The 9,169-nt window shown below is 47.0% G+C and overlaps 1 long non-coding RNA gene across 1 annotated transcript; it reads left to right on the top strand.

The window, feature by feature from the left end:
• The first annotated feature begins 7,859 nt into the window (after nucleotides 1-7,859).
• Nucleotides 7,860-8,617, top strand: LOC131492350 (uncharacterized). The gene is made up of 2 exons (XR_009252023.1): nucleotides 7,860-8,154; nucleotides 8,405-8,617. It is a non-coding gene; the product is annotated as an uncharacterized LOC131492350 (long non-coding RNA).
• The last annotated feature ends 552 nt before the right edge of the window (nucleotides 8,618-9,169 follow it).

Below are 9,169 nucleotides of genomic sequence, written 5' to 3'. Positions count from 1 at the left end.
TAACCCACACTGGGAACAAGCCTGGGGTTACATATTCCTCGGAGCAGGAAAGCAAATGCTGCACCTTCTTGCTGGCACTCCCAGAAAAATGCCCTAAAGGCGTTTCACATAATATTCTGAATATGGGGGGAGAAGAGCTAATCAGATTTTTGTTCATAAATTGTTGAGCTGGTGCATTTATTTGTACGGCAGAGTTAAAGTGTTAACGATATTCAAAATGGATGGCATGTGACGAATTTATAAATCACCTCATTTATATTTCATAGGCATTGAATTTTGGTCCTTCCTTTCCAACCGTCTCTCCTTGAGCCAAAAGATCTGTAATGTAATGACACTGGAGGAGCCCAGCATTGCCTACCGTCCGTTCCTTTTTTAGACACATTTATTGATTATTACTCTAACGCGCATTGCCTCCTTTGTAGTATGGGCAATTCTGATGCGGTAGGAGCATTTGGTCATAACGGTGGCATCCAGATGTCTACAGAGCATCTCCTTCTAGATCAGCTGGGTTCTTGTGCTAAAAAGACAATTCTGGATACAGAAGATGACAGACGCAGAAAGAATGCTGAATTAAGAGGCAAGAGTTCCAGGTTTGAATCCTGGCCCCACCACTAACTAGCTGGGACTCTGGACACAGTCACCTGAGACCCCTCATTTGGCAAATGAAAGGACAAGACTTCCTAGTCCTCATAGAGCCCTTACAGCTCTGAAGTGTTATGTTCCTGTGACATGGAAGTTTTAATAATAGGGCACAGGGAGAACTCAGCAGTGGCAAAATGTCTCTGATTTCCTTCGGGGGGTCCGGGAGAGCTGAGTGGGAGAGCCATCTGGCCACGCTGGGAACCCCCTGCAGACGTGTTAAATCAGAAGAGTCACAGATGGGGGGAGGGGTCGGGAAACTAGAATTATCACCAAAGGGATCCAAGGTTTTGATGAGAAAATAGGCACAGAACAGGGCAGCACTGGTGATTTGGGGGGACCCTGGGTTATGGGTCTGAGCTTGTTGACCTCAGGTTGAAGACTGACTCCAGGAGAATGGATCAGAACCGAGACCACAGGTGCTGGGCGTATCCTGGGGCCCCCACTCCAGTGGATCCAGGTTGGTTAGCATGGAATGGACATCACTTCTTAATAGAATTGCAGGTGCTATACAACAATACCTTATATTTTGAAATCCAGAATGACAATGACCACCGGGGCTCCTGGGGACTGTTTTCAGAGCAGTATTTCAGCATCGGAGGCTGGCTGAATCAACCTATTTATGCCACCCAGTTCTCACTGATGAAGGGCACATCGTTAGCAATTAGTCTTTTGAGGGAAAGATGGATGATTCAATAAATGATGCTAGGATTTTGGAGAGAGGAAGCTAAGCATGTGGGGAAAAAATTAGATTCCTTACTTCATATCCTATGCCAAAATAAATTCCAAAAGAATTAAATATTTAAGTGAAAAAAAGGGCAAAGTGGAAAAAAAAATTGAATTATCTCTTAAGACAAAGTTTAATATCTTTATTATATAAAACCTGCTTATAAATAATAAAAGAATTCCCTAATGAAAAAAGAAACAAAAGAACAGAGACAGGCAACTCGTAAATGAAGACATAAAATTGACCAGTAAACAGATGAAAAATGTCCACCCTCATAAAGAAATCAAAGTAAATGCAAATGCAGACGTTTGCAACACCACTTTAGTCCACAAGATTTTACTTTAAATAGTACTTACTGCTGGTAATGATTTGCGGGAAGCATGAACCCCCTGTATGGGAGTCACGGTCCCTGCGTTGCATTCACATGGAATATACTGGTAGCTGGGGATGGAGACTGGCCAGCTGTTGACCAAACCCGTTTTCCTTTCTTCTGGGCTTAGAGCTACTGTCCATTTCTCAGCCTTCCTTGAAGAGAGGTGTGGCCATGCCACTAAATTTTGGTCAAAGGGATGTGGCCAGAAGTGAGGCTCACCAACTTCTAGGCCTACTTGTAGACATCAGACCTGTGACCCCATCCCCTCTCTCTCCCTTGTCTGCTTACCAGAAGCAGAGGACCCAACAGAAAACCCCCAGACCCTAGGAAGCCACAAGAGAGAAAATCCCTGAGGAGAACAAGCTCCATCTCATTACCCTTGCACCGTTTTGTTCTTCGTGGACAAGGAATAAAATGCTTCTGTGTTAAAACACTGAGGATGGAGGTTTATTATTACGTAAACTAATAAGCACTGCTGTCAGGGATTTTCTTTTAAATCCTCAAAGTCAGGTGCTATAATGAAAAACTTAAATACGTGACAATGACTTAGAGGTTGAGTGACAGGTTGAGAAGAAGATCGATGTGGTAGGCCGTGGTAAGACATGGCCAATATTTAGTGAGTCTGTGGCCTGGAATGTCTTGGAAGGGAGACCTCAGGCCTCCTGAGCTCTCAGTTCCAGAAAAAGTGATGGCAGGAGTTCAAGTAACCTGCTAAATCTGAAGTTGGATAATTTTAATCCAGTGAAGAAATGGGCAGAAGGCATGAATAAACACTTTTCCAAAGGAGACATCCGGATGGTCAACAGACACATGAAACGATGCTCAATGTCACTCCTCATCAGGGAAATACAAGTCAAAGCCACACTGACATATCACCTCACACCGGTCAGAGTGGCTAAAATGAACAAATCAAGAGACTATAGATGCTGGCGAGGATGTGGAGAAATGGGAGCCCTCTTGCACTGTTGGTGGAAATGCAGGTGCAGCCACTATGCAAAACAGTGTGGAGGTTCCTCAAAAAATTAAAAATAGATCTGTCCTATGACCCAGCAATAGGACTGCTAGGAATTGACCCAAGGGATACAGGATTGCTGATGCATAGGGGCACATATACCCCAATGTTTATAGCAGCACTTTCAACAATAGCCAAATTATGGAAAGAGCCCAAATGTCCATCAGCTGAGGAATGGATAAAGAAGATGTGGTTTATATGTACAATGGAATACTACTTGGCAATGAGAAAGAATGAAATCTGGCCATTTGCAGCAACGTGGATGGAACTGGAGGGTATTATGCTAAGTGAAATAAGTCAGTCAACGAAAGACAGATCCGTATGTTTTCACTCATGTGTGGATCTTGAGAAACTTAACAGAAGACCAAGGGGTAAGGGAAGGAGAAAAAATAAGTTACAGAGAGGCGGGGAGGCAAACCATAAGAGACTCTTAAATACAGAGAACAAACTTAGGGTGGATGGGGGGTGTGGGAGAGGGGAAAGTGGGTGATGGGCATTGAAGAAGGCACTTGTTGGGATGAGCACTGGGTGTTGTATGAAAGCCAATTTGACAATAAATTACATTAAAAATTAATTAATTAATTAATTAATTAAGTTGGATAATTTTTATAAAGTATTATAGGAAAGAGCTGACCTCCAGCAACAATCACTTGGTTTTCCAGCAGAGATAGAAGACATGAGAAACGTCTACAAGTAAAAACTGAAAGGTAGAAGGGCACCTGGGTGGCTCAGTCAGTTAAAAGTCTGACTTCGGCTCAGGTCATGATCTCGCGGTTCATGAGCTCAAGCCCCACATTGGGCTCTGTGTTGACAACTCAGAGCCTGAGCCTGCTTTGGATTCTGTGTATTCCTCTCTCTCTTCCCTTCTTCCACTCTCTCTCTGTCTCTCTCAAAAATAAACATTAAATTTTGTTTTCAAAAACCTGAAAGGTGGAAGAGTTGATATTTCTGGACCCCAAACAATAAGAGGTAAGACTGGAAAGTTCCAGTCAGTCTTCCCAGTGAAACAGAGATTTGGATGGTGGCAATGATCCAATCACCCCAAATCACATCCGGGTGGGGTGCCCGGGTGGCTCAGTCAGTTAAGCATCAGATCTCACAGTTCATGAGATCAAGCCCTGTGTCGGGCTCTGTGCTGACAGCATGGAGCCTGCTCCGAATTCTGTGTCTCCCTCTCTCTCTCTGCCCCTCCCCTGCGTGTGCTCTGTCTCTCTCAGAAGTAAATAGACATTAAAAAATAAAAATAAAAATTACATCTGGGTAGTCATGAGCTTGAGAGTAGAGGAGGCACAGAGAAAAGGTAGACTGGAGGGCTCTTCGAGGAAAGGCCCTCAGTGGGGCTGCTGGTCCATGGAACTGTCTGGAAAAAGAGAGCAAGCAGCCACTAAAGATTTGAGGAAAGTGTCCTACGATAGAAACCAGAAGACTAGACCATAAAGGTCTTTCATTTGAGACCAAAACAACTCTTGAATCTTGACATTTGCCCTGTCACAGTTGGGCGGTCTCCTATCCTAACCGCGTCTTCTAGTTTCTGTGCTGTGATGCCAACCCAGCAAGGATTGCCCCACCCAGGGTTAGCTGATTGCTGGACACAGTAAACAACTCAGAAGGCTGCCTTTCGAATGCGAGCTAACCAGTCCAGAGCCCATGCCTCCAGCCACCTCCTCTGTCAGGTTTTAACTCTTGGGGACACTATGCCCCCGCCCTAATCGCCCAGGGCCAGGTCCCAGACAACTGGAAATGGCCCACACACCCAGTCTCCTGAAACTATTCCAGCTGGCCAATCCTGAGCCTGCTTGCCCTGCCTCCCCCATTTCTTCTGGTGGAAACCACAGTAAAGGCTCTCGGCCATGTCTCCTCTCACTCCCCCTGCCTCCCGGCTGATCCTGGTGCTTTCCTATGTGTCCCCCCATGGCTTAGTGTGTCCCCTCCTCCTGAGATCTGTGAGCAACAAACTCTCTTTTCAATGGCCGTGGTCTCCTGATCCGTTGGCCTTACTACACCTCAAATTTTCTATCAATACACAGTATCTTACAACAACTCTGGTGAGGCCAACTCATGAATACCAATTTTAGATGTTGCCATGGAGAAAAATGCACCAATGGGTTCCTTCCAATGAACATAACCTGGTGTAATTGAGGAAACTCCCCTGACCTCAGGGTAGGGTGACTTTATAACGCCCACCTGCAGGGGTTTCAAAATTGCTACGAGCAGGTGGCTGTTCTGTGTGTCCGTGTTCTCCCCTCTGTTGAATGGGAGTTTTATTGTGTTATCCTGTCCCTGGTCCACAATTAGCTATTGGATGTGAGGAGGGGAAGACAACTTGTCTTTTGAATTCACAGGTTTCTGGGGTCATGAGCAGCCACACAGGGTTCTGCATAGGAGGAGGGCTCATCCTAATCTCCGGTGACTGGGTGGGTCTTTGAGTTGTTCCCCACAGAAAGATTAAGTTTGTTCCACGTGGAAAAGAAAAGAGAAGAGAAATAAATCATTGGCGATCAGAAGGGCAGACCATGGCCCAGATGACCAAGTTCTTTTTAAGATTCTTCCCATGTCCTGGCCTCACCACTAATCTATATTTCGGTTTCCATTGGCAACGGTCCGAGCTCAAGCATGCAAGGGGATTGAAAAGATACATGTGAGTCCCAGCCCTGGCCCGGCCTCCTAACTGTCTTTTCCTAAGCAGGAGGTACGTGCAAAGGATCCAGTACAGGAAGCAAAGGCCCTTGGAGACACAGAACCATGGGATCGAAGGAGCCTCGGTCCCCATACGACTGAGGCAGAGCCCTCTCAGCTGCCAGCTGACCCTTTATGTGAACGAAAACACTGTTTTCCCCCAAATTTATGTCACATGGTGAGTACAGTCTGGAAACATACCACAAAACTCACAGCCTGATAAATGTTCGATCCATTGCAGAGTAGTTAAGATCACAGGCTCTAAAGGCAGGTGTCCTTGGACATATTAGCTCTGCGACCTTGTGTGAGTTACTCAATCACTCTGTGCCTCTGTTTCCTTACTCATATGATAGGTATTCTGATAGGTATCTCTTTCAAAGGGCGGTGGGGAGGATTCAGTGAATTAATATCTGTAAAGCTTTTACAACAGTTAGGCTTCAAGATACTATGTAAGTTAACCACTTTTATATTATCCTAAGATCATAGTCATCGATTTTATTTACTCATTCAACAAATGTGTATGGAGCTCTGACCATCTGCCAGACATTCTGATAGGCACTAAGTAAACAGTAGTGAAAAACGGATGTGACCAAGGATTTATAAATAAGAATTTTTCTGCTATATTCTTTGTGCCAAGAAAAAAAAAAAAAAAAAGAACAACGTGGCTATCCCTAAAAAAGAGATTATTAAATAAATTATGTTACATCCACGAAGGGGAATAAAATGTTGACACTGAACGGACCCAACAGAAAAGCTTCAGAATCCGTGAACATATGGAAAACACTCACAATGCGAATGCCTGCCTCAGAGCCTTTTTGTCTACTCGGCTTGCTGGTTGGAAAACTTGAAACAGAGGAATTGCTCCATAAGTCATCATTGAATGGGGCGTCTGGATGGCTCGGTTGGTTAAGCATCCGACTTCAGCTCAGGTCACGACCTCATGGTTCGTGAGTTCAAGCCCCGCGTCAGGCTCTGTGCTGACAGCTCAGAGCCTGGAGCCTGCTTCGGATTCTGTGTCACCCTCTCTCTCTCTGCCCCTCCCCCACTTGTCAAAAATAAATAAACATTAAAAGTTCTTTATGTAATTTTTTAATATTTATTTATTTTTGAGAGAGTGAGCAGGGGAGGGCCACAGAGAGAAGGAGACAGAGGATCCAAAGCGGGCTCCGTACTGACAACAGGGAGCCTGATGCAGGGCTCGAAATCCTGAACTGTGAGATCATGACCTGGGCCAAAGTCAGCACCTAACTGACTGAGCCACCCAGGGGCTCCCACCATCTACCATTTTAATCATTTTTAAGTGCATAGCTCAGCGGCATGAGGCACACATACACTGCTCTGTGAACATCATCCTCACCCACCTCCAGAACTTTTCATCTTCCGCGACTTCGACTCTGTCCCCGTTAAACACTAACTCCCCATTCCTCCTTGACTTCAAGCCCCCGGCTGCCACCACCCTACTTCCTGTCTCCATGAATATGACTCCTCTAAGTACCTCTTGTAAGTGGAATCACAGTATTGGCCCTCTCGTGACTGGCTAATTTCACTTAGCACGTCTTCGGAGTTCATCCATGTTGTAGCCTGCGTCAGAATTTCCTTCCTTTTTATTTTTTTTAATGTCTATTTATTTCTGAGAGAGAGAAAGAGACCGAGTCTGAGCAGGGGAGGGGCAGCGAGAGACGGAGACACAGAATCCAAAGCAGCTCCAGGCTCTGAGATGTCAGCACAGAGCCCGACGAGGGGCTCGAACCCACAGACCAGGAGATCATGACCCGAGCCGAAGTCGGACGCCCAACCCACTGAGCCACCAAGGCGCCCCCTGGCTTCCACCTTTTTTTGTTGTAAATAATATTGCTGTGAACATGGATGTGGGCATATGCGTTCAGGTCCCTGCTTTCCATCCTTTGTGCATACAGCCAGAAGAGGCATTGCCGGGTCAGACAGTAACGCTGTCGTCACTTTTTGAGGAACTGCCATACTGTTTTCCATAGTGGCTGTTCCAAACCCTACTCCACCCTGTGGAGAGGGCCACACGGGAGAAGCAAAATGGTCTTACAGCTGCGGTGCCACATTGAAGGCAAGACACTTTTGGGATTACTCTCTTCCTGCAGGAGGGGGCTAAGACCCTGTGGTTCTTTCTGTGAGTTGTAGGAAAACGGCCGTGGCCTTGGCATCCTAGCCCTGACTCCACAGATTACTAAGAGCATCCCTGAGAAAGGTCAGTAGCTCAGTTTCCCTCTCGATAAAATGCCTTTTCTTTCTGGCTCTCCGAACTGGGCTCCTGTTGACGACTCTAGATCTAAGCATGCTTAGGCAAGAACAAAATGCTGTACAAACTCTTTCCGTTTTGTTAAAATGCTATCCTGAGCAAGGAGTTCCATCTCACCGTTGCGCTAACGCTCTTGACCACAGATTGCATCTGGTAGGGGACAGGCGGGTCATGATGCACCCAATGCTCCGTCCCCCTCCACCACCACCGGGGACCGGGGATCCAGGGTGCCACCAACACCCCTTCTCTCCCTTCTGCAGGAAGGTTGCCTCTGTCTGCGGTGCCTCATCAGATTTTTTATGCTTCGAGGATTAAACCTCCGAGGTGACACTTGCAATGTAGCTGAATCAGAAAAACAACAGCAACGCCACCGACAGCAGCCAACAAGGGAACTGGGAACTGAAAGGAAAATTGTCTTCTTTGTGTCCAATGCCAAGCAGGTTTCTTTCATACTCCATGTATCTCTTCTCCTTTCCTCCCTTCTCAGAGGAAGTGAGGTTACACGCCACCATGTGTAACTGGTCCCAGTTACGTGATCACGTGAGCCTCTCTCCCTGGTCCGGGGACTGATGGATTTGCATGAGGTTGGGGGCGGGGCATCTCAAATGACCTCCGATGTTGGACCGGGAGATTTCCCAGGGACCGTCCCAACCCCGGCCGGGGGCGGATATGGCTGGGTTTGTGTTTTCTCTTACAGGCGTTTTTCAGATTTACTCGGATCGATCTTCAGAATGCGCAGCCGCCTGAACCGTGAGCCACTCCAAGGCTGGGTGTAAACCCGACGACCTCCCCTAATTCATGACCTCGGATCCACACACTGCCAAAGACACACGGAGCAGTGTGGCGGCTGCCCCCGTCCCACGGCCTTCTGCGGTATTGTTACGACTTGATGCCTTGGCAATAAATGACGTGCCCGCTCAACCCCCTCCCCAGTCAGCCTTCTTTCTGCTCCAGGAACAGAGACGAGTCGGCTGTGGATGGAAACTAATGACCTACAAACCCGGCCCTTGTGGCCACCGGCCTTCACAACTTTATAGCTGAAAACGTTTGCCAACTCTAGATTTTTCTAGGCGACGATGGCCTGATGGCTGAACCTGGACCTGTGGCACTGTTGCATTTTTGTCCCAGTTTACGTTTTTAGCCCCCGCCCCACCCCCACACCAGTTTCCCATTTGACTCGCTAATGAGATTCTCCAGTGGAGTCTTGTCTTACTCATCTTGCTGGTATGTGATCAGTTGCCCAAGAACGATGGTTGGGAAAAGAAATGAGCGCCCCCGATCCCCACCATGATCACCGAGCACTGTGGCTCTGGGGAGGGTCTGGAAGCAGATGTCCTCATACTAGTGAGCAGGTGCATCAGGAGTCTGCGAAACGCCATGTGAGTCAGAACTCTCCAGCTGTAGAGTGTGGAAGAGTGGTCTCTCAGGCAGGGGTACTTTCACATTAGCCAAGGGGGACGGAGGGTCTGGCTT

Source organism: Neofelis nebulosa, chromosome 13, assembly GCF_028018385.1.
Source record: "Neofelis nebulosa isolate mNeoNeb1 chromosome 13, mNeoNeb1.pri, whole genome shotgun sequence".
In the NCBI taxonomy this organism is placed as follows: Eukaryota; Metazoa; Chordata; class Mammalia; order Carnivora; family Felidae; genus Neofelis; species Neofelis nebulosa.
This window is presented reverse-complemented; position numbering and strand designations above follow the sequence as displayed.